This window comes from Crinia signifera, chromosome 4 (assembly GCF_055691185.1).
Source record: "Crinia signifera chromosome 4, ASM5569118v1, whole genome shotgun sequence".
Classification (NCBI taxonomy): Eukaryota; Metazoa; Chordata; class Amphibia; order Anura; family Myobatrachidae; genus Crinia; species Crinia signifera.
In genome coordinates, this window is record NC_139220.1 from 39,848,656 (window position 1) to 39,875,483 (window position 26,828).

The following is a 26,828-nucleotide window of genomic DNA, read 5'->3' on the forward strand; positions in this document are numbered from 1 at the left end:
TATCTGAAAATGCTTTTTTTGGCCAAAAGCAAGTACTGGATTACAGGGTAACCTCCACGGTTTATCCCTCTGCCCAACGCGTTTCGTCCTTTAAAATATCCTGGACTTCTTCAGGAGCATAAAACAACATTCACCCCTTACCTATATTTATACTGCTGTTAATTACAGCTCTAAGAGCGCCGCCCCGTGCCGTCTGCTACCTTCCGGAAGCGTCACTTCCGGTTGCGGCTACTAGGACTTGTTACTATTAAACTACTTCCTGATAAATGGACCGCAAGCTGCTCGCGTGTCTGTTATTTCCGGGTATATGACCCGCACGGCCATTTTTAAATGACTAGGAAGTATACAATCGGAGGTGCGCCATTGTCTCTATTATTTCATTTGACCCGCATGACGCTCTCGCGTCCGGGTTGTGACACGCACGGCCATTTTAAAGTCTATACATAGTTATTCCAAAGACATGTATTATTATTTCAGCAATCGCCGTATATTGTTCATTGTTTATTGTGGGATGAGTGATATGGTTACCCCTCTATAGATATATATATATATATATATATATATATATAGATAGATAGATAGATAGATAGATAGATAACTATACACACACAGTATATACCTGTATGTATCCATTTATGTTCAGAACTGACAGTTGTCCCTGGGTTGGAGGCAGGCCCGGCGACAGGGGGGGTCAAGGGGGACAGTTGTGACGGGCCCCAGTGATCTGAGGGGCCCCAGAGCCAGACGCCTCTCAGACCCCTCCATGCCGTGACTGTCCGGGAGCGCAAGAGGAGAGAAGTACAGCCGCGCCGGAAGATCACACAGCTATCTTCCTCAGCGACCCCCTTATCGCAGCCTGGCAGCCTGTATACCCCGAATTTACCCCAGCGTGTCATGCAGGAGGATGCCAAGTCAGTGCACCGTGGCACAACATACCCCCTAATGCAGTTGATGGGGGTGCCGCTGCCGTCGCTGCTCGATGCTCGCACAGCATTACTGGGACTGAGATGGCGCGGTAACGCGGCGGCTGCACCAATTACGGGAGGTGAGATCTCAGCCTGCAGTTCCGCTCTACCGCTGGGAGGCACAAGCAGTGAGTTGCGGCAGGCTGTCCAGTGACTGTCTGAGGACTCCGGCGGCCACCGCTGCCATCATCCTCCTCCTGTCCACGGTGTCCTGGCTCCAGACTCCAGTGACAGTCCACCACGCAGACAGCAAATCAAAATTAAAAGTAAGCTGCTGGGCATAGCTCATTTCTCAGAAAAAAAAATACACACGTATACATATATATATACAGTGTGTATATATATATATATATATACTGTGTGTGTGTGTGTATGTATATATATATATATATATATATATATATATATATATATGCATAGGTACTGTGTGTATGTATGTGTGAAACGGTGATGTAAAAACAAAAAAAAATGTCATTACAGTAGTAGCTGACACCCCACACATGCTACCCCCACTTTCTTGCTCACAGTCCGTCACCCCACACTCCTTGTCCCCACTCATCCCATCACCCCACACATGCTACGCCTACCTTCCTGCTCACAGCCTGTCACCCCATGCTCCTTATCCCCACTCATCCTGACACCCCACAAATGCTACCCCATCTTTCTGCTTACAGTCCGTCACCCCACACTCCTTGTCCCCACTCATCCCATCACCCCACACACGCTACGCCTACCTTCCTGCTCACAGCCTGTCACCCCATGCTCCTTATCCCCACTCATCCTGACACCCCACAAATGCTACCCCACCTTCCTGCTTACAGTCCGTCACCCCACACTCCTTGTCTCTACTCATCCTGTCAAACCACACATGCTACCCCCACATTCTTGCTCACAACCGGTCACTACACGATTCTTGTCCCCACTCATCCTGTTACCCCACACCAATTAGTGCCTAAACCGACTGGAAGACGATGGTTTACAGGGGTGCAGTGTCGCGGCACAGTGAGGATATCTGGGGAGGTATGGGGGCCCCAGAGGTATAAGTGTATGGGGCCCCAAGATTTCTATTGCCGGCCCTGGTTGGAGGCTAACCTGTAACAAGTGCTATTTTTCAGCAGGCTCCAGCAGGAACTGAGGCCCTTATTCTAGTTCACTCTTTCTGACAAAATCTTTTTTAGATGGACAAAACCATGTGCACTGCAGGTGAGGCAGGTGTTACTTGTGCAGAGAGAGTTAGATTTGGGTGGGGTTTTACTTCAAAGTGATATCTATATTGCAGTGTAAAAATAAAGCAGCCAGTATTTACCCTGCACAGAAACAAAATGACTCACCCAAATCTAATTCTCTCTACACATTTTAAATCTGCCCCCCTGCAGTGCACATGGTTGTGTCCATCTAAGAAGGATTTTGTCAGAAAGAGTGAACTAGAATAAGGCCCTCAGTTCCTGCTGGAGCCTGCTGAAAAATAGTCCTACCTGTAGCATTATACTGTAATGCAGTGGTAGCCAACTCCAGTCCTCGAGACCTACCAACAGTTCACATTTTCCAGACTAGCTGAAGCACAGGTGCGCTCATTACTCACTGACACATTTTAAAAGATCCACAGGTGGAGCTAATTGCTAAAATTGTGATTCTGTGAGGAGATCTGGAAAACATTAACTGTTGGTAGATCTCGGGGACTGGCGTTGGCTACCCCAGCTGTAATGTATCAGTATGTTTATGTAAATGTTACCGCCTACCCACTACCCACACCGACCCACAGCAGCTACGTGATTCATTCCTTCACAGAACTTTTTCTGCGCCAACTTTCAGGCCACCACAGAAATAGCTACTAATTCCTGTCCCCCTAAGGATAAAACAGAAATACAAGTGGATAAATAATATATACTATGGCTTAGTTTTTCTATAGGGTTACTGAATGCAAATGCTGCATTTAACTGCATAGTGTATAACCCCACCCACAAAATATTCATTGCCTGAAACAAAATCTCATGGAGGAACCTGACACAGCAGCACCCACATAGAGCATACCAGATTCCAGCACATGAAGCCTCTATGCTTCTAGCCTGGTAGGTTTCATTATATTGATACAGTCCGTGTGATAGTTGTCAGTTAGATTGCATGTCGTCAGGATTTTGCAGCATTTGTACGCACTTGCATGGGACAGTTGTACAGTTCTTATGTCTTTATGTTGATAAGCTGTGTGTAATATAATTAGCAATCCTTTATCTACAGAAAATAAAATCAAAACTATTCTGCGGACTAAAAATAGCCAGGCGTATTGCTGTATTTTTTTTAATGGACAGATGGCATTTTTCTATATTTAACTTATGAATGAGCAGCTTGCGTGCGGAATTTGCTAATTTATGAACATGTAGAATATCTGGAACCTGTATCCTCTTCATAGCTGCAGCTAACTGGATTCCCTTAAACTGATAAAAATAAAATGATTGTGCAAGATGAAGCAGTAATCATCGTGCAGACCTCCTGTCTGTATTATGTTACATATGTAATCCTATTAGAAGGTATGGTGTGAAAGGATCTGCCATGGCTGTTTGTATCCAACAGTTATGAACAATATACTGTATGTTATAAAAAAAAAAAAGACTGACGTACATTTATATTTATTATGTGCGATACGGAAAACCTTTAAATAAGTTGTTTAATCGTCATGACATTTTAAGCCTTTTGTACAAAATAAGTCAATATAATTAAAAGGGTAACTAAAAAAATAATCATTTTAATTCTGTATATAGAGAATACCAGTTATATACCCTTTCAGACATAAGCAAATATCCTGGGACTAGCGGATGTCTGAAAGGCTATTTCTGGAATTTTAGTCGACTAAAATCCCAGGTCCTGCCCACCTGCAATTGACCGGGTTTTTTAAAAGCCTGGGATTGTACCGGATTTAAAATCCTGAGTGGTGTATCTGAAAGGGGGTATTAATGGATATCTTAAATTGCTATAATATAAAAAATAAAGAAATGTCTGTGCTGGGGTTCTAGACAGATTGCTGTCTGTGCAATATTACTAAAAGTTGTTTGCCATTAGTTATTGTTTATTTACTGTAGTATGGTATGTGTACTGTGGTACGGTATGTGTACTGTGGTATGGTATACTGTATGCACTGTGGTGCGGTATGTGTACTGTGGTGCGGTATGTGTACTGTGGTATGGTATATGTACTGTGGTGCGGTATGTGTACTGTGGTGCGGTATGTGTACTGTGGTATGGTATATGTACTGTGGTGTGATATGTGTACTTTGGTACGGAATGTGTACTGTGGTGTGGTATGTGTACTGTGGTATATGGTATATGTACTGTAGTGCGGTATGTGTACTGTGATATGGTATGTGTACTGTGATATGGTATGTGTACTGTGGTACAGTATATGTACTGTGGTAACATACTGTATGTGTACAGTGGTATGGTATATGTGATGTGGTGTTGTATGTGTACTGTGGTATGGTATGTGTACTGTGAGGTGGTATGTGTACTGTGGTGCGGTATGTCTTTTGTTGCACGGTATGTGTACTGTGGTATGGTATGTGTACTGTGGTAACATATGTGTACTGTGGTACAGTATATGTTCTGTGGTGCAGTATTTGTACTGTGGTGTGGTAAGTGTACTGCGGAATGGTATGTGTACTGTGGTACAGTATATGTACTGTGGTAACATATGTGTACTGTGGTATGGTATATGTGATGTGGTGTGGTATGTGTACTGTGGTACGGTATGTGTACTGTGGTGCTGTATGTGCACTGTGGTATGGTATGTGTACTGTGGTATGGTATGGTATGTGTACTGTGAGGTGGTATGTGTACTGTGGTGCGGTATGTCTTTTGTGGCACCGTATGTGTACTGTGGTATTGTATGTGTACTGTGGTACAGTATATGTTCTGTGGTGCAGTATGTGTACTGCAGTATGGTATGTGTACTGTGGTACAGTATATGTGATGTGGTAACATGTGCACTGGGGTACAGTATATGTTCTGTGGTGCAGTATGCGTACTGTGGTGCGGTATGGTATGTGCAGGGGCAAACGCAGGATTTTCAGAAGGGGGTTTCCAGAGGGGCGGAGCAAAGCACGGAGATGGACACTTAAATGACCCAGTATATGCCGGGTCAGTTAAAGTATTATAGATAGACCAATTTTATATCAATAATAATAATAAATATATATATATATATATATATATACACACACACACATACACATACATACAGGGGCTTTAACAGCAGTGTAGACCCCTGGGCATAGCAATGTATTGGGGCCCATACCTATCCTCCAGCGGTAGGGGTGGGGAAAGCTTTGATGTCCCGCGGGTGGTAGGGGGTATTATATAAACCGCTCAGCATGTAGGGCCTGGATCAGTAATTTCCACTAATTACCCCTTTACTGCACAGATGGTGGGAGATGAGGTGGGAGAAGGGGGCATTGGGCTGAATGAAGGTGACCTGATACATAACTTCCAGGGTGGTAGAGGATGTTTAATACGCAGAGGAGGTGTGTATAGTGGAGTGGGCTTATTATTCATAATTATCTGGTGGGAGGACAGCTTGCTTGAATGAAGATGTCTCCAGATCCCAAAAATAGATTTCTTAGATTTTAATGGAATTGAAAACTAGAGAATCCCACCTACCAAATGGTATTGAGGACTAGGGGATCAGGGTTCAGGAGGCAGAGTAATCTGCCAACGAGAATATAAAACTACATACCAGGTGTGTGGAGCTGCTGGAAGGCTGATATCTCTGGTTCTGGGAAAAGTAGAGACAAGCTACTAGTGTCCATCAAAGGGAGCGAGTCCCAGCTTTTGGAATATACCCTCAGAAAAACTCTAAGTCAGACAGAACCTGAAATATCTGACTGGGAAGAGCAATTAACAGGCTTGGATGGGGACCACTGATTTGATGTCAGATATCTCCGGTTCCCAAGGGCCGATTTTCAAAATTCTTGTACCCATCGAAAGAGGGGACTCTCAGCTTTCAGACTAGGGTCCATAGACTCCTGGGGGGGTTTCTGGGTACTCAGAAACCCCCCCTGCGTGCGCTACTGTATGTGTACTGGGGTACAGTATATGTTCTGTGGTGCAGTATGTGTACTGTGGTATGGTATATGTAATGTGGTACCAATTCTGCAAAATACTAAAACTGGTTTAGAAGAGGTGAGTGAAGGTCTAGAAAATGGTCACGCTATTGTTTGTGCAAACACTGAAAAAAGTAAAATACCTAATGACCAGAAGTTAAACCATAATACATATATTTAAAAACAAGTGGTAAAAATATATAAACATCATTCTTATAGTGACAAGTATATACAATAGGGGGTAATCAGGGCACAATAAACGGAGGAGCAGCTCAAATATCACAAAAGACCGAAACAAGTCATAATAAAGGCAATGATACACAATAAAATTAAGTATATTAATAGAGCAATGTCCTTGACTCTGGGAATAGTTTTGTCCTTCCTCTTCTCAGATCCTCGTGTATTTATTCATTTTGGAGAAAAGAGAAGAAAAAAAACAAATTTGTAGGATTATTTGGACAAATACGTTATTTTTCTAGATCACTGGGATAACATACCACGCTCACAAAGATAGGTGTGGTAGTGTACACGTAAAGGTATCTTTATAGTGTATCTTCACCAGATCCACCCCGTGGTAGGAAAAGATGGAACGTAGTTTTTCACACATGTACAGAATTAGTATAGGCATATAAAGGTTTCTTTATAATGGTTCGTACCAAAACTCACAATTCAAGATGAAATTTAAAAACACATCAGGCCTTCAAAAAGATTTCTATAATCGAAACGCGTTGGTATTTGGGCTAGTATTTTATTTGGACTACCTGGCTGCTTTATGGACATTAATCAAGGTATTTATTGCTAGACTTTCACACAAACTAAATTGTGAGTGGACTTATCCGAAAGGTCCATTTCCATTCTGGTCCTTTTTACCAACTGCATTTTACCTTGCTTGTGTTCTGTTGAACTTTTATGGTGTTACTTTTATTAGTTGAAGTATCCAATAAAGTTTTTTCATCAAAAAGTTTTTTTATCTATTGGTTATCGGCCTTGTAGGAATTGAAGCACAAAGATACCCTGATGTGTTTTTGAATTTCATCATGAATTGTGAGTTTTGGTACAAACCATTGTAAAGAAACAGCGCTGCTCTATTTATATCCTTAATTTTATTGTGTTTCATTGTCATCCTTATAGTGATTAGAGTCAATTTGTTCTTAGCAAATAGAAACAGCAGGGTGCCGGACAGTTTCCCGACAGTCGGGATCCCGACAGTCTTTACCCTGGCATCGGGATCCCGACAGTCAAAACACAGACACTTGGGGTCCCGACAGCCACCGGCTATTCTCCCTCGTGGGGGTCCACGACCCCCATAGAGGGAGAATAGAATAGGTAGCGAGTGTAGCGAGCCACCGTGCCCGCAGCGTGGCGAGCACAGCGAGCCCGCAAGGGGCTTTGTTGCGCTTGTCGGGATCCCGACATCGGGCTAATGACTGTCGGGATCCCAACTGTTGGGACCATTTACCACACCCGAAACAGCAAAGGTGTAACTGTAAAAATAGGAAATAAAAGGAATTCATAGGGATGATTAGCGGACGGGATGCTGGCAGTCAGACCACTGACAGCGGAATCCTGATGGAGAGAATCCTGACAGGGGTCTGGTAAGTATGCATACCTTCTCCCTACCCCCCCCCCCCCTCTCCCCCCAACTTAAGGTGGCCATACACTTGTGCAACTTCTCTGATGGGAGAAGTCACACCAGATCCGCTTGAGCCGCTCAGTCGACCGCTCCCCCCCCCCCCCCCCCCTCAATGAGTTCTCTGCATGGCTGCGAATGTATGTTCTTGGGCCAAATCATTCGATGGTCACCAACGAGCGAAGTATTTGGAAGGTACCCACAAAACTAATACACTCTCTGGTGTCTTAGCTTTGCGTGTTCTCTGTACGGTAAAAGGGCGGGCAGCTCACATCCGGTGATGTCAGCTGCCCGCCCCCAATGTCACTGCCTAATCTCCATGGGAATGCCCAGCGTTTTCATGGGATCACCGCCACCTGCCCGCCCTGATGGGTGTGAATATCCCACTAGCAGTTCTCCGTGCCGCTCACACCCAGCGTATACACATATAGAAAACATTGCATAGCTACCAGAATAATCTCCTATGTGCTATGCGATTTTGACTAGTCAAAGTCATTAGTGCAAATTGAACCGTGTGGCCACAGCTTTAGAAAGCTTTCAAAATAGAAGTGTTCCCGCTAGAAGAATTGCCGTATTGAAGGCAAAGTGTGGTCACAGCAAATATTGATTTGATTTAGATTTCTCTGTTTGTTTATTCACTCCGCAATTTGTTAATTGATACAAATATACTATCAACACTTCTATTATGTAAAGCATCATCACTATGCAGCATTTGTTCACACCTGCCCAAAATATTTGCACAGTACTTTGTGTGTGTGTGTGTGTGTATATATATATATATATATATATATATATATATATATATATATATATATAGGTCCAAGAGACCGGCACAACACACTGCACAGACGCTGGTTCTTACTTCGCTGGGTGCCTCCACTAAAGGATTCAGATAAACAAAGTTTGTTGGTGCGGCACTCCCCGCAAATTAACACAGACCGAAACGTCGCCAGACACTGCTGTCTCCTGCTTCCTGTGAGTGCCTCCGCTACCCCCTCTGCTATTACTCTGTCACTTGACACTGGAAAGGCACCCAGGCACCTTCCAGACTGTATCCACCCTTGGAGTGCCGATCTACACATCGATATAGATAGATAGAAGATAGATAGATAGATAGACAACATGTATTTTTGCAGCAAGCAGAAATAATAGTCGGCACTCCTCAGGTATTTTTTAAAGTGATACGCTTTGTTGAAGGTTAACAAGGTTGATACATTACAAGAGACATCATCGACGTTTCATGGCCCACTGACCATTTCATTAGGATGCAGTCTGTAAGAATTCTTAGAGACTGCATCCTGATGAAATGGCCGGTGGGCCATGAAACGTCGATGATGTCTCTTGTAATGTATCAACCTTGTTAACCTTCAACATTTAAATCATTGAGCATGGTACCCCAGACATCGGCTTAACATTGTCCAAATTGTTGATTGTTGCTTGCCACTTATATTATATGACACACACCTATTCATTCCATTCCTATCCAGTAGGGAATGGATAGAGAGACACAGGGTGGTAGGGAATGGATAGAGAAAAGCGTGGCAGTAGGGAGCAGAGAGAGAGATGAAGGGCAGTAGGGAGCAAAGACACAGATGCAGGACAGTAGGGGGATGATAGTGAGACACAAGAAGGGGGTGGAGAGATTCTGGGGTGGTAGAGAGGGTGAAAAGAGACACAGGGCGGTAGGAATTTTGTGGTGAGATGCAGGGCAGTGGGTAGTCGATTGTGAGATGCAGGGTGGCATGGAGGGGGTAGAGAGACGCATGGTGGTAGGAAGGGGACACATAGATGTAGGAGGGGGTAGAGAGACACAGGGCAGCACAGAGGGGGCAGAGAGATGTAGAATGGCACGGAGGGGGTAGAGGGTGGTAGGGAGGGGACACATAGATGTAAGGAGGGGGTAGACAGACGCAGGGCGGCACAGAGGGGGTAGAGAAAGGCAGAATGGCATGGAGGGGGTAGAGAGATTCAGGGTGGTAGGGAGGTGATACATAGATGTAGGAAGGGTGTAGAGAGATGCAAACACAGGGTCTGACAAATGCAAGGCACCGGAGCGCCCCAGGCGAGTCGGGGTGGGGGCGCCCCGGTGCCGGGGGGTGGGTGGTACCTGTGTAAAAAACTTGCGTCCCTGGCGTCCCTGCTGAGTGCTGGTGCGTGCAGGTGTGTCCGTGCCGCCGGGGGAACCTGTGGCGCTGTTATTGTGTATAAGCTGGCCGCGCCCGGCGGGGTCCCTACAGTGAATAGAAAATAACTAGCGCTTCCCGCGGCGCCGCGGCCAGCTTATACACAATAACAGCGCCGCAGGTTCCCCCGGCGGCACAGACACCCCTGCACGCACCAGCACTCAGCAGGGACGCCGGGGACGCAAGTTTTTTACACAGGTACCACAGTTCGCTAACCCTCCATGCTGGGGGTGAGGGGCGAACTGCCACCCTCCAGGTGCCGGCGCCCTAGGCAAATGCCTAGAGCTGCCTAGTGGTGGCGCCGGCCCTGCCCTTCATGGGATGGGGCAATCTGCACTGGCACTGCACTGTCACTTTATCTGTGCTGCAGAACAGACATCACCCTCCACAGCCAGTACTCCCAGCACGAGAATAAACAACAAAGGACAGCTCACCAGTGGCCCACTTGGCGCTCCTGCTCCCCCATGGGTCAAGCTGCTGCTTTTGCTGACCTGAATGCGGTTGATGCAACTGCTGGTCACCGCCTCCTCTGAGATTGCTTACTGCACACTTGCACCCCAGAACACACTACAGTGTAATTTTAAGCACCGGGGAGATGCGGGGGGGTCTGGGAAGGTCCGGCAGAATGTGGGAGGCTTACCCACCTTTCCAGGGGGCGGGAGGAGGTTTCCATTTTTGCGAGCCTTCTGGCCATTCTGGGAGGTGGGGCAACCCTACAATACACCATTGAATTATACCCATCATTACTGGGAATATGTGCATTACAGAGCTACAGTAGTAGCATATGGTTGAGCTTGTAAAATGCCATATAGCACAGTTATAGTGTATATGTTGGTTACCAAATTCAGTCTCAGAACCCTAATAGTCTGAGTTTTAATGATATCTGGAGTTGAACACAGATGATTCCAAACTGGTCGCTGCGGCTTTGTACATATTTTGCACCAAATCCTGGTAAGCGGATCCTACAGATTTTAGATGCAAACAATTCATTATTCATTGCTAGATATGTAAGCTTATATTATGATGATTTTTGCTGCGTCGTCAAGAAGCGTCTAGTGCTTCGTAAATTAATAATGGGAATATTGATTTTGTGTAAGCAAATGTTCCTGTAGTTTATTCTTCTTCCTGCTCAATGCTCTGCTGTATCTGCTGCCCAGGTCCAACTCTTGTTTCAGAAGATATGTACATTTTTGTGTTGCAGATTATTTAATTTATTGTGATGATGATGATTTGATGATTACGATTATTATTAAATTCTTAAATCACCTGTCCCATTTTTACTTTAAGTGCTTATCATTAATAATAACCGTTTCTGATTTAGTGCCAGCAGTGGAGGATTAAGTGGTGAGCGGGAGGCACCGTAGCACATACCTGCCCCTTACCCCTTTTTTTTTAAACAGTTTATTGGTGAATCACATAAAAAGACAAGCATAACCAAGTACAGTAACAAGTCAGCGAATAATTAGTTTATAGCACTGAAGTGATCCCAAATTTTAAATGAAGAGATAAAAGAAAGGAACCTCGCGACGGCGGTGTGGCAGACCGCCCGTGAGAGCATTCTAGCGAGGTAGTTGGGAAAACAGAGGGAACAACAGGAAAAATAGAGAGAATAGTAAGAAGAAAAGAAACCAGATAGGAAAGAGAGGGAAGGAGAAAGAGAAGGAAAGGGAGAGAGGAAGACAGATAGAATGTGGGAAGGGGTGACCTCCGATTTTAAAATCAAATTGGGGAGGGGGGGAATTTGAGAAGACAACCAAGGAGACCAGATTTTATGAAAAGTTTTAAGGGTATGACATATAATGGCCGTTATATACTCTATTTTATATACATAGCAAGTACGGAAATAATCGCTTGTAAAGGGGCTGGGGAGGGTTTTTCCAATCAGCAGCAATTTGACATGTCATAGCAGATATTATATGGTGAAATCATTTATTCTGGTGATGAGTAAGAGTGGGAAGAGTTAAGGGAAGCAAGAAGTAATTTGGGATCTGGGGGATAGTAATATCAAATACATACACGCCCCCTACCCTTTTACTGCTGGTACACTGTACAAAATTAGACACTAAGGGGGAAATTTACTAAAGGAAATTTGTAAAAAATAGGTGTATTTGTATCCAGAAATACACTTATTTTGACATTTACTATCCCGAAAATACGGCAATTCGTATTCGTATTGATACCACATCAATACGAATTGCCGTATTTTCGGGATATTTCGGGATAGTAAATGTAAAAAATAAGTGTATTTCTGGATACAAATACACCTATTTTTTTACAAATTTCCTTTAGTAAATTTCCCCCTAATTTCCCAGAATCGAACCAAGACCATGGTTTCAAGCAGAGTGACTTTCAGGACTGCCAAAATTGTGACACTGATCAATGAGAAGATGCTGACAGAACAGGAGGGTAGGAGGCTGGAAAGACAAAGGGACAGAAGGCTGGATAAACAAGGGGATCAGGATGCTGGATAGACAATGGGGGCAGGATGCTGGATATACAAGGGGGGCAGGAGCCTGGAAAGACAAGGAGGTTGGATGCTTTAAAGACAGGGTGAGCAAGAGGTTGTAAAGACACAGGGAGCTGGAGCAGTCTAGGGCAGGGATGCTGAAGGGAACATGGGGCAGGAGATGAAACATGGAGCAGGAGGCTAGAGATGGCACAGGGAGCTGGAGGTGACACATGGAGCAGAAGGCTGGAGGGAACACAGAGCAGGAGGTGACACAAGGAACAGGAGGCTGGAGGGGACATGGGGCAGGAGGCTGGAGGAGACATGGGGCAGGAGGGGACACTTGGAGGAGGCTGGTGCTGACACATGGAGTTGGATACGACACAGGTCAGGAGGCTGGAGTGGTCATAGGGCAGGAGGTGACACAGAGAGCAGAAAGCTCAATATGAAATGGAGCAGAAAGCTGAAATAACTTGAGGAGGTTGAGGTGGCACAGGGAGCACAAGGTTTGAGTTACACAAGAGGCACATGGTTGGGAAAACATGATAATGGATGAGAGATGGAGCAGAGGACTGGAGTGACACAGGGGGACATGGTTGGGAAGACACGATAATGGATGAGAGATGGAGCAGAGGACTGGAGTGACACAGGTGGACATGGTTGGGAAGACACGATAATGGATGAGAGATGAAACAGAGGACTGGAGTGACACAGGGGGACATGGTTGGGAAGACACGATAATGGATGAGAGATGGAGCAGAGGGCTGGAGTGACAGGCAGCAGGAGGCTGGAATGACACAGGGGCAGGAGGCTAGAGGGGACACTGTGGGTACAAGTCTGGTTGAACCTATGTTGTATGATGATGACATTGTGGTTGTATTCCTTCACAAACAGGCATATTCCAAATCCTGGGATTTCCTAAATCAATAGTGAATACCAATTGAATTCACATTCTTTCAATTTCTTCAGAGTTCCCCCCGTCACGGTGAAACCACCATACAGGTAAGGTGTATTTTTATCTAGTGCACGTGTGCTGGGCCTCTGCAAAATATTAGAATTGCACATAGCACATGCTATGGTTTGGGAATTGCATAAAGAGTCCAATGAGCTGCAACTTTTTAGAGAGTTTTCCCATTTTTTTTTTAAGTGGCAATCAATTGTGTGAGCACTCACTGTAAACTGTGATTTCCTCAGACCCGAAGGACCTGCAGACATGGGGCTGTCATGAAAGGTCCAATAGCTGCCAATAGATCTTGAAGTGTCGCCATTGCAAATAATTAAAAAATAAAAAGATAAAAAAAATAACTAGGACACTACTATGGGGCATAACATTAACTTTGGCACTACTATCAGGTATATCATTAACTAGGGCACTACTATCAGGTATATCATTAACTAGGGCACTACTATCAGGTATATCATTAACTAGGGAACTACTATGGGGCATAACATTAGCTAGGACGCTACTATGGGGCATATCATTAACTCGCACTACTATAGCCCATAACATTAACTTGGACACTACTATCAGGTATATCATTAACTAGGGCAGTGGTCGCCAACCCGTCGCTCGCGAGCTACCAGTAGCTCGCCTGAGCAAAACGGGTGGCTCGACCACTATTGCCCGCCTGCAGCTTCCAGAAATAGCCCTGCAGAGATCCAGCAGCCCATGCCATCCCTCCGCTGCCGCCAATGCTGATCCATCATTCAGTCCGTCATACCGCATCATGATCTGTCCTATGTCGGGTAGCGCTGGCGGGTAGGGAGTCCCTGCGGCGTATGTTAAGTCAGTGGCGGGGTCCCTGCAGCGGATGGGAAGTAGTTACTTCCCATCCGCTGCAGGGACCCCACTGCTGACTTAACATACGACGCAGGGACCCCCGGCCCGGCGCCAGCGCTACCCGACATAGGACAGATCATGATGCGGTATGACGTATTGAACGGTGGAGCAGAATTGGCGGCAGCGGAGGGATGGCATGGGCTGCTGGATCTCTGCAGGGCTATTTCTAGAAGCTGCAGAAGCAATGCCCTGAAAGCTCCCTCCGAGGAGAAATACGCATTGATTGAGAGCAGGGCGCGGGTTTGGCTGGTGGTAAGTGATGTCCTCTGTGAAGTCTAATCACAGATCTCATTCTGTGTCGGCATCGCACAGAACCCTGCAGCGTCCATTGTTCTATTTAATATGTAATGTGAGAGTGGTGCCAGCTTCCCAGGGGCAGGGGAAATGATGCCCCTGTCTGAGGGGGGGTGGGGTCCCTGGTGCCCACAGACCTTAATCCGGCCCTACAGAGGTGTGTGGGGGAAGATGCAGGCAGTGACCCCTTGGCAATGAGCAAGAACCCCTGCCAATGGACATTAACCCCCCCTTGGCAACGAGCAATAACACCAGTGTGTCGGGCATTGCGGTGTGGCATAATGCCCTCCTCTCAACACACACAATTTTTGTGTGACATCCCATTTTTTGGGGGACTGTCCTGCGGGGATTAGACACTGTGCAATGGTCTAATCAGGCTGGCAGTGGAGCTGGGGGCAGTTCACACAGCACTGGCCTTGCCCTCACAGCGACAAAACGGTGCCCAAAAAATTTCGGCCTGCGGCTCACGCATATATCTTCCTATATCCACTGCCAAAGTTGGAAGGTATGCATTAGGTGTGAGGGGCATTGCAATGTTTGGCATAATGTGTCGGGCTTTACAGTGGGCAGCATATTGCACAGGGGCAGTACGGTGTGCGACATAGTATCAGGGGAATTGGTAAAATTTTAGTAGCTCTCCGGGAGGTTTTTTTTGTCTTTTTCTGTCGCAAGTAGCTCTCGCTCAAATAAGGTTGGAGACCACTGAACTAGGGCAATACTATGGGGCATAACATTAACTTGGACACTACTATCAGGTATATCATTAACTAGGGCACTACTATGGGGCATAACATTAACTCGCACTACTATAGTGCATAAAATTAACTAGGACATTACTATGGGGCATATCATTAACTAAGGCAATTCTATAGAGCATAACATTAACTAGGATACTAGTATGGGGCATAACACTACTATGGGGCATACCATTAACTGGGGCACTACTATAGGACATAACATTAACTAGGACAATACTAGGGGCAAAATATTAACTAGGACACTAATAAGGGGGCTAACATTAACTAGGCCACTTCTATGGGGCATACAATTAACTAAAGCACTACGGTGGGGCATAATATTAACTAGGACACTACTATTTATTTATTAACAGTTTCTTACATAGTGCATACATATTCCGCTGCGCTTTACAGAATATAGTTGAACATTCACATCAGTCCCTGCCCACACACAAACAGACATTCTAGGGTTAAGTTTTGTTGGAAGCCAATTAGCCTACCATTATATTTTTGAATTGTGGGAGGGAACCGGAGTACCTGGAGTAAACCCACACAACCACAGGGAGAATATACAAACTCCGCACAGTTATGGACATGGTGGGTATCGAACTCATGACCTCAGCGCTGTGAGGCAGTAATGCTAACCATTACACCGTCCATGATACTATGGGGCATAACATTAGCTATGGCACTGCTGTGGTCAATAACATTAACTAGGGAACTACTATGGGGCATAATATTAACTAGGACACTACTATGGAGCATAACATTAATTAGGGCACTACTATAAGGCATAACCTTAACTATGGCACTGCTGTTGTCAATCATATTAACTAGGGCACTACTATGGGACATAACATTGGGGGGGGGGGGGGGCACAGGAAACTTTTTTGGCTTGGGGGAGCAAATTTTATAGTTACACCACTGATGTCAACCTTTATCATGTGTCACCCTTCTGCTTGCCAATAGTGGTCTACCTATGGATTGTCAGCCTTTTTTTTGTCAACCAAATTATCCACACCCCTGCAAAGTTGGTAACACAGCACAAACTGTTTTTCCCGTTGATGTATGCTACCCTTTATTGTGGCTTAAATGGGCAAAGGTCTGCTGCTGCTGCAACAGTTCATCACAAAATGTGTTGAAAAATCATCTCTAAAGCGCAGCTAAAGCTTTTCCCATTTCCCAGCGTATAGCGGTGAATGAGCCCTTGGGTATATGTAGCGGGATGGATTACAGCGCTAGATGCTCAGTTGTCAGGACAGTCACAAAGTCAGTACCCAGGAGAGATACTGCGGCCTATACTGTGCCGTGTTCTCTGTGATTACTGGGTTAATGGAAACATGCAATTATTATGCAAATCAGAAACTTTAAAACAAAAAGTATAAAAGATAAATATTTACTCTACGTTTTTTATTCTATTGTTTCATTATTCCACTAATGTACATTTTCTGTACCTTTAACCCTCACAAACAACTTTTTTCTTCATTTTATTTAATCAATATAAGACCTCAAGACAGCGCTGAGGTCATGGGTTCGATTCCCACCATGGCCCTAACTGTGAGGAGTTTGTATATTCTCCTCGTGCTTGCGTGGGTTTACTCCGGGTACTCCGGTTCCCTCCCACAATCCAAAAATATACTGGTAGGTCAAGTGGCTTCCAATAAAATTAACCCTAGAATGTGTGTGTGTGTATGTGTACATGTGGTAGGGATTGATGTGAATGTTCAATACTCTGTAAAGCGCTGCGGAATATGTATGCGCTATATAAGAAACTGTTACTAAATAATAAATAATAAGAGATAGAAATCACTGATTTGCAATACTGTTTTACATCTACAGTACATAAACAATTTACTCGTTTTGTGAGCTCCCTCTAGTGGCTTCAATGTATATAACGCAGGTATATTCTGGATAGAAAAAAATCTTTTTTTGAACATTTGCAAAAATAGTAAATGTTTTGCCTAGCAATGACATCACTTCTATTAACCTTTTGAGTGCCAAGTCAAATAATTGAAGTTTAGTTAAAGTATTGCACCCCAAAAAAAGAACAGTTGCTGTGAGCGGCGCTGGCATTTTTAATGTATATTTTAAGGATCTCTCACAGCGACGTTGGCACTGAAAATGTTATTAAAAAAAAAAGTTTGCTTTGCAATTTTCACACCTATTTTGACAAATTCCCCTGGCACTCAAAGGGTTAATCATTTCAGTTATTAAAATAATAGTATGAAAAATCCTAACAAACACATGATGCAGAAGCAATCATTGCTTTATAATAAGGTGCTACTGGCTCATAACAAGGAATATCATCACATACTTGCCGACTTTTTAAAACTCCTCTCCGGGGGAGAAGCCTGGAGAGGAGTGAAAGGGGGGCGGGAAGAGGCTGCGTTGTGGGGGCGGGGTGAAGCCGATGTCACTAAGCCCCGCCCCCATGACCGGCAGCAGCATCTTTTCGCAAGTCCGTGGATGGTGGACGGGGCTAAAATGACGCGAAATGGCGCGAATCGCGGCATTCTAGCCCCGCCCCCTCCCCGCGGACCCGCAAAATTTGGAGCTTTAAACCACTGGGAAGGGCGGAGCCGGGGCTGTAGGGAAAATGCGGGAGACTTGCCCACCTTACCGGGGGGCCAGAAGGGGGACCCGATTTTCGGGACCCTCCCGGGTAGGCAAGTTTCCTCCCGCCTTCATACCTTCCCTGCCCTTATTCTGGTTCACTCGCAAAGGCAAATTCCTTCTCAAATGGACAAAACCATGTGCACTACAGGGGAGGCAGATGCACATGGCTTTGTTCATTTGAGAAGGAATTTGCCTTTGTGAGTGAACCAGAATAAGGGCCACTATGTGGAAGAACATGGTAACTGACCATCAAATGTTTTTCCTGCCTTTGGAAATAAAAGTCAGTGTAAACTGACTTTTATTACAGCCGCTATCTGCCTTAAAGGGAGCGACCGCTGATGTCACGTGACGTCAGCCGCATACCCCGCGCCGGCATCGGCCCACCCGCATTCCCAGGGGAACGGCATTGTTTTCATGGAGTCGCTTATAAAATTCTGGGCATTCCCCTGCCCACCCCCGGACCAGGGGCCTTATTCAGAGTTGGACATAAATCCAATGGTTTACATACATGCGCAAAGCCTGTTCTGTACATGTAAAGAATTGGTCCTCTTCCCAAAGCTGATTCTGCTGACTTTTGCAGGAAGGAGTGGCTGGGAGTGGGCAGAACTAGGCAGCGATTCACTCCATAATGTCAACATGATGCTGGGGCAGCACGGATGGTATAATGGTTAGCATTACTGCCTCACAGCACTGAGGTCAAGAGTTCAATTCCCAGCATGGTCCTAACTGTGTGGAGTTTGTATATTCTCCCCATGCTTGCGTGGGTTTCCTTCGGGTACTCCGGTTTCCTCCCACAATCCAAAAATATACCTGTAGGTTAATTGGCTCCAAAAAAATTAACCCTAGAATGTCTGTGTGTGCGTGTACATGTGGTAGGAAATATAGATTGTAAGCTCCACTGGGGCAGGGACTGATGCGACTGTTCTAATATTCTCTGTACAGCGCTGTGGAATATGTGTGTGCTATATAAATAACTGTAAATAAATAAAATGTCAACATGTTCAGAATCTCAATATGTTAACATATTACTTATCATTGTCCGGAGTGCCATGCTATATATACATACACACACAGAGTACAGGGCTAGTAGTCTGACCCCTGCTCTTTGACTGCTGACATGATTCGCTTCTAAGTAATTTTAACAATTGGTATTCCGATGTCCGGCTAATCACCGTCATTATCCCAACTGTCGGAGCGTCATCTGGCACCTGCTTCAGCACAGATGTAAAGATCAAAATAACTCAGGTACTGTTTAAGTCACCTGTACTCAAGCCTGCATATCACTAAAAGCTGCACTTTTAGGGCCATATGTATGAAGACGTGATAAAATTGAGAGTGATAAACAGCCAGCCAATCAGCTCCTACCAGTTTATTCAAACCCAGCCTGTGACATGGCAGGTAGCAGCTGATTGGCTGGCTGTTTATCACTCTCCATTTTATCACTTTTTAAAGTTTGATACATCTGGCCCTTAGTGTGCCTTGAGGACCGTGATTGGGAACGCCTGATCTAGGGACTTACATAATTGCAGTTATAGTTACCCAATTATTGCACAAAGTTAAAGAAAAAAAGATTCTGTTTTGAAAAACTTAATGGAGCTACTTTCCAGGTTTCTGTGTGGCTACGTATCAAAAGGCTGAATTATTGTACAACATTGACTGTATTCCAGAAATAGCTGGCCTGTGTTACCAAATTACTGACTAGAGACTTAAACAGCAACTGTAACATTAGATGTAGCAGAAGAGGTATTTAAACTCGTTTTAGTAGAGACACAATCATTTTTTCCAGGCAATAAATGTTCATTTGTCAAAACACTGACATGAGGGAGTGTTCACAAATCACTGTCAAGATGGTGGATTTACTTGTGGATGGTCTTGTGGATGGTCCTTCTAGCTCCTGGATACATATTCTGGCATATTCCAGGCCACACATCATGAGGGTCTTTGTTACTGACAACAGATACACTGAGCAAGATTCAGATGTGGTTACAGTTGCTATCCCTGCTGCCTTACATAGAAGCAGCAGTGATAGCACTAATACAGTAAGGCAGCAGGGGGCGCCACACCTCCTGCTACATTACTGACATGAGTGCTAGGGTGTAGCATTGGATCACCTGCGACACCATCCACTGGTTATGTGGCCCATGGCAGATCATGGTTACATTATAGTTACATTATAGTTACATAGTAGCTGAATAAAGACGTTCGTCCATCAAGCCAACCTTTGGTTATAGTGTATGATCGATTTGCTACATCCCTTTATATATATTGTGTATTCTGACACAAAGTATGATTGTTGGTTGTACCCCTGGATGTTTTTAACCAATAAATGTTTGTCCAACCTTATTTTAAATGTAGTTATTGTGTCTGTCGACACCACTTCACCATGAAGGGCAATTTAACTGCCCTGAACGTAAAAAAGTTTTTCCTTCTAAAGGTACGAAATCTTCTCTCTAGTTCTCCCACATCTACTAGAGGCCTTCCTCAAAGGTTGCCTGACAGTTCCTTATATTGGCCCCTGATAGTTTTGTACATTTTAATTACCGGTATGTCTCCCCTTAAATGTCTCTTATCCCTTGTAAACAATCCCAATTTGTCCAGTCTGTCTTCATAGCTTAGTTTCTCCAACACTTTTATTAGATTTGTTGCTCTTCTCCGGACGTTTTCCAGTTCTATGATTTCCTTTATGTACTGTAGAGCCCAGAATTGTACTCCATTTTCTAGATGTGGTCTAACCAATGCCCTGTAAAGTGGCATAATTACATTTGAGTCATAGGGTAAATTTAATAGGATGAGAGATTCAGAAAGTGAGAGTTTTGGTAAGAAATCTCCAGGTTTTTTTAAAGCGGCAATCATTCACACTGCAATACCAGTTTGATTTTGCAGTGTAAATGATTGCCGCTTTAAAAAAACCCTGGAGATTTCTTACCAAATCTCTCACTTTCTGAATCCTATTAAATTTACCCCTTTTTATACAGGCTAGTATCCGGTTGTCCTTATTTGCTGTTACCTGACACTGGGGCAGATGTATCATAGCAGCGCTTATCGCGCCGCTATGATACTTCCTGCTTCGCCTCAATAGCGAGGCGAAGCAGGAAGGGACATCGACAAGATGTATTAACATCTTGTCTGCCGAAGCGGGGGAGCGTTAACTCCCCCCTCCGGCGATGTCCCTTTCTGGAGATAGCGCATCAGTTAATACTGATGCGCTATCTCCTGTCCCCCGGCCGGCCGCACTGGGCATGCGCGGGATCTCGCTGTTCACGCAAGATCCCCAGCGCAGCCCACAGCTGACAGCAGGGACAGCGCTGTCCCTGCTGTTTAGATAGGGCTTCACCAGCCTGATGCTGGCGAAGCTAAACCTTGCTTCGTGCGGAACAGTCAGCGATGCTGACCGTTCATACATTCGGCCTGCTATCATTTTGATAGCAGCGCCGATATGGACAGGGGCGCATAGCGCCCCTGTCCATTACCGCATCCCGGCCGCTTCATACATGGGGGAGAAGCGGTATCAGTGCACATAACGTGCGCTGATACCCCTTCTCCCCCATATCGACCCTTCATACATCTGCCCCACTGAGTACTACACCCCAGTTTGTTGTCAATTTTGACTCCTAGATCCTTTTCCATTTCTGATTAACCCAATTCCACCCGCTTAGGTTATAACTAGCCCATTCATTAGGTCTCTGTAGATGTATAACCGTGCATGTATCAACATTGAACCGCATTTTCCATTTTTTGGGCAAATCATCTAGTTTATTTAGATCATGTTAAAGCATGGATACATCATTGTCTGTTCCAGGGGCGTATCCAGCAGAAAATGACAGTGGGGGCACCATGAAAGGGGAGGGGATGGGAGGGGGGGGGGGCATTCGTGGTGCCAGTGTGTACGCTCAGAGAGCAGAGAGGGAGAGGAGGAGAGCAGAGATAGGGCAGGAATGGGATTAAAAATAGGCCCTGGCGTTTAAAGCACACAGGCCCACCTTGGCATCAAAAGTGAAGGATGTAGTTGTGTGTGCGCGTGCTCTGGAAAAGGAGGTGTGGACACTCAAAAGGGGGCATGTTCTTGAGTGTAGTGTACCACACCATATATCATTTCTACACATTATGCAACAAAATAGTACACCCCGTTATACTTGCCCCTTATGCACTACATCCCTACACTATATACCCCCCTACAATCCGCAGTACATTACTACACTATGGGGTTTATTCTAGTTCATTCTTTCTGACAAAATCCTTCTTAGATGGACAAAACCATGTGCACTGCAGGGGGGCAGATGTAACATGTGCAGATAGAATTAGATTTGGGTGAGTTATTTTGTTTCTGTGCAGGGAAAATACTGACTGCTTTATTTTACACTGCAATATAGATCTCACTTTGAAGAAAAACCCCACCCAAATCTAATTCTCTCTGCACAAATTACATCTGCCCCACCCGCAGTGCACATGGTTTTGTCCATCTAAGAAGGATTTTGTCAGAAAGAATGAACTAGAATAACCCCCTATATACCCACCATACTCCACATATTATCACTACCCTATATATCCCCTATACTCCGCACTGCATCCCTACACTATATACTCCCTATACGCTGCACTACATCACTACATTGGTCCTCCGGGTCAGGACAGCACAGCAAGCAGCATGGCATTTGGACTGGCTGAGCCAGTTTGGACTGGCTGAGGGGGCAGGGACTGTTCCTCCTGCCTGGAACAGAGATGGGTAGATGGGAAGGGAAGACTGGCTAATGGCTGGATGGGGCGGGGCCTGGTCCTAAACCTGGAACAGAGATCAGCAGAATGGAATACTGGCTAAAGGGCTAGAAGGGAGCATGCCCTGATCCTCAGGACTGGGACAGAGCAGGGTATAGGTGAACTTGCAGGCAACAGGAAGAAGGGAAGGGAGGAATGGCTTGGGGCTAGAAGGGGGCACGGCCTGGTTCTATCGACTGGGACAGAGTAGACTGGTAATCCCCTGATTGAGGGGAAGAAGGGGGTGGGGCCTGTTGCTCCGGCCAGGACAGAGCTCCGAGGGAACTTGAAGGCAGCAGGTACGGCCAAAGGAAAATGTATGCGGGCTTGGTCCACTGGCTGGGAGAAAGCAGACCCTGCCTGGGGATGAAGGGAGCTGGCCTTGTCATATGGACAGTCCGGATGGGAGACAGTGGGGTAAAGGGAAAGAAGGGAATGGGCTGAAGGGGGCTGGTCTGTCCTAAGGCCTGGAAGGAGGCATGGCAGAGAGAAAGAAAGGGGGGTTCTGTCCTTTCATTTCTGTCAAGTGACAACTATAGAGGAGTGGTCCATTGCCTCCTTGACTCAACCCCAGCATATGCTGCACTCTTCCAGAGCCCAGGTGTAGTATCAATCCCTAGATTAATCAGCAGCTGTTTGTTCTGGTCCTCCAGCCGCCGGGCAGAAGTGACAGCCATTGACAGCCGGGCAGAGAGTGGCAGGTTGCCTGGCTGTATACAGAGCACTGCAGGTTTCGACTATTTGAAATCTCGCGCTGCCCCCTGCCAGGTCTGCAAGCCAATTGGAGCTTGCGATCCAGCAGCCAATCAGGAGCAGCAGTGCTGGCTCCAAAAAACAGGGGTGGGCATGGCACGGCATTCAGTGTTCAAAGTTGTTGACCCGTACGGATGCAGCACATGTGTAAAGTACTGAGCATTGTTACTTTGCAGCGTAGGCCCTAGTGTAAACACAGCCAATCTTACTCAGGCCACACTACCGGACACCTTTTCCAACAAGACCAGCAGCATCCCGCTCAGTTGGCAGTTTCATACAGGTATGGCAACATGATGTATAACAAAATGTCAATCTTTCCACAGATCAAACCAAAACAAGCAGAACCATTACAAAGCACATCAGCCCAAGCTCAAGCACCATTCAAAACAATGTATCTGCCAACAATTCATACAAAGCAACGATTCACCGGGCAAAACCTGGAAGCCGCAAAACCTATGGTCTGGCAAAGGCCACAGTGCAGCCCAGGGCCTGAGAAGTCTCAAGATAGCCAACTTTATCTCACTCTCTCCCCAAGGGGGCTCAATAAGGGTTGGACTGGCCAACAGGTATACATGGGAAATACCCAGTGGCTTTCATTGCCTGATGGCCCTTGCTCTACTTGTCAGCTTCCAGATTGTGCAAAAAAATAATGCATTGTTCTTCTGTAAGGGGGTCAGTAGTATCTTGGTGGAACAAAACTATGGATGAACTTTGTTGCTTGGTTTGTTTCTTTGGAAACTACACCAATATAAGCCCTCTGTCATTCAAATGAGCAGATATGACACTCCCTTATCTCCTTCTATATTAAGGGTCCCTGTTCTATGTAGGGTGACTACTTCCTTTCTGTTGTTTGGCCAAGTATCTCCCTGTGGTTGGTGAGCACATTCCCTCTGGTGGATGGCCTTTATCTGGTGGATACTGTTTAAGCTTGAGCCCTTACCACTGTAATCCTGGATGGGACCTTCATGCCCCAGCCTAACACTGGGCTCAGTTGATTAATCCCATGAGAGTTTTTCAGCTTCTCCTTTCCTCTGAATCACACTAAATTTAGATGTTTTAACAATGTGTATTAAAAATATGCTGCTCTCTATGGTTTTCTAGCATCTTACCTTACATCTAAAGCCCCACACACACTAGGCAATATTGTTCACAATATCGCTCAGAAAGGGCCTTCTAGTGTGTACATTCCATGTCGTTAATGATGCGCACTCCTGCACAAATTTATTGACCCCGTCCCTCGTCCGAACATGCCCAGCTGCAGCATGACCGTCGCCCCTCCCCCCCACCACCCGACATCGCTCACTGACAATGCTGAGGCCAGCACCCCGCTGGGTCCCCGCCTTCACCATTATTGGCGGCGGAGACCCGTTATGTGTTTATGGGGCTAAACTCTTTCCCTTCCATTAGGTTCATGCAACTTTACACATCCCCTGAAATGCTACACACACCCCCTATAATTAAACCCACAGTAACACAGTACACAGCTTCAGTATATCAGGCACAAATGACCTGTAACTTTTTTTACACATCCTTGGACACACAGCCACTCATGTAGCAGAGTACTGGAGAGCGGTGTCCATTTTCTTGTAGCGTACATCCTTTTTATTCTTCTCAAAAGTGTGTTTACACCATGGGGGACAGAGAGTGGCATAATGGATACAGTGTACAACTTTTCACATCTCCAGAGTTGTGCGCTGGCACTGCTGCTACAACAGAATTCACAATGGCACGGCGGCCTTTTTCTCAGTGATTTGCACATGTGCAGTAGAGATTTGGATGCAGTAGAGACCTGTGCATGCGCATCAGATATTAGTTGCTGGGAACATGAGGGTGCCATGTTTCTGGAGACCTACGCTTGCACAGAGTCTACTGTGCCGCAGAGAGGAGACTTAGACTGTCCCCTTCTCTCTTAAATTTCTTCTCGAGATTGGTGATGTCATCAGTTTGTTGCACACACCCAGTATTGTTATACTATTCAGGGAGTCAGGGAGATCATCACTTTTTCAGGGAGTCTCCCTGACATAGAGGAAGTATGGTTACATATTTCTGAATGTTCTGAATAACTGTATTTGTTTGGCAGATTTTTTTAGTGAGAAACAAACAGATTTTCATTTTCTGCAAATTAAATCAATTATACACTGTTATCAGTAGAGACAGGATTATATGCAATATAAAAAGTTTGAAATACGCATGCAAATATGCATAGAAAATAATTAAAATATGCATGAAAAGTGTTAAAATATGCTACACTAAATAATAAAAAAGTAATTTTTAACTTATTTATTTAAAAATCAGCATACATACAATTATTTTTACATTTTGTTACTCTTGAAAACATAAACAATCAGGTACTGTTCCAAATGTTCGGAAGTAAGATTGTGTCTTCTTCGATCACTCAAAATATTTTTATAAGTGGAAAAGGACCGTTCCACATCCACTGAGGTAACTGGACAGTATTTGAAATTGGGTGCTATGTTAGCACTTACTGTTTTTTTCTTCCTGGCTGCTACAGCAGACTGCAGCGTCCTAGGCTCTTCTGGCATCAACTACACGGACCCTCATCTCCAGCGCTGATGGATTAAATGTCAGCACAGCATGTGAGGGTGGTACAGTGGAAGGCTTCCTCCCTGCGCCACATACTTGCTGTGACCCGGCGTTTCCACAGCGCCGCGTGATGTCACAACCCTTCCGCTCGCCTCCTCTGCTACAGAAGTCTCTCTCTTGGCGCATAGTCCCAGGCCAGGGGCAGGCAAAGGTTCAGGAGCTTCATGACGGCATCCGCCCAACTGACTTATTAAAATGGATTGGCAGCCTAGAGCAGTGTCAGATGTAGCGTACATCCAAGGTCCCCCACACTGCGCACATATTGGCCTGGCCTGCACACTCTAACACTACCTGGCCAGCAGCAGTAGGGCAAAGCAGTGCCGTAATTCGTGGGTGGGAAGGGGGCGGGGCCTAATATGTGAAGTGCCCCCCTTTGTAAAAATATGCACCATCACAAGATTTTAAGTAAAATATGCAATAACCAGTGAGAATGGGCAAAATCTGCAAATACATATGCAAATATGCAAATGTATATAGTCATGTATCTAGTTATCAGTGATTGTTTTATTCAGTAATTTATACACTGTTTAGTTGACATCTTTAACAGTGGCATCATTTAAATGGCCCTTTTCCCTCTATCACTCTTTATTATACAAAAGTTATTGTGACTGTCAGTTTCTGCAAACTGCAGGAACCTAACCAATCCCTAAACCAAATTTCAGAAGTTGTTGGAGCACTGGAAAAATGCATTAGCGGTATTCCAGATTATAACTCAAACCTGCTGAAGAAGATATGATGCAATTGTTAGTACTTGGCTTCATAATAAGAGCGCCTCCTGCTTTCTAATCTGCCATTCCTATGGGAGCATTCTAACACTATGCTCATGTTAAATGTGCTCTGTCCAAGGTGAGACCCTGTCACGGCTAAAGGGCTGGATGGAGTCGTGTGGTGCACAGGAACTGGAGACGGACCAGGAGGC

The 26,828-nt window shown here is 45.2% G+C and overlaps 1 long non-coding RNA gene across 1 annotated transcript in view; it reads left to right on the forward strand.

The window, feature by feature from the left end:
• The first annotated feature begins 2,959 nt into the window (after positions 1–2,959).
• LOC146073977 (uncharacterized) overlaps positions 2,960–26,828 on the forward strand; it is a 45,170-nt gene continuing 21,301 nt past the window's right edge. The window contains exons 1-2 of the long non-coding RNA XR_014473351.1: positions 2,960–3,034; positions 13,208–13,315. This is a non-coding gene — a long non-coding RNA (uncharacterized LOC146073977). The remainder of the gene's footprint in view (positions 3,035–13,207; positions 13,316–26,828) is intronic.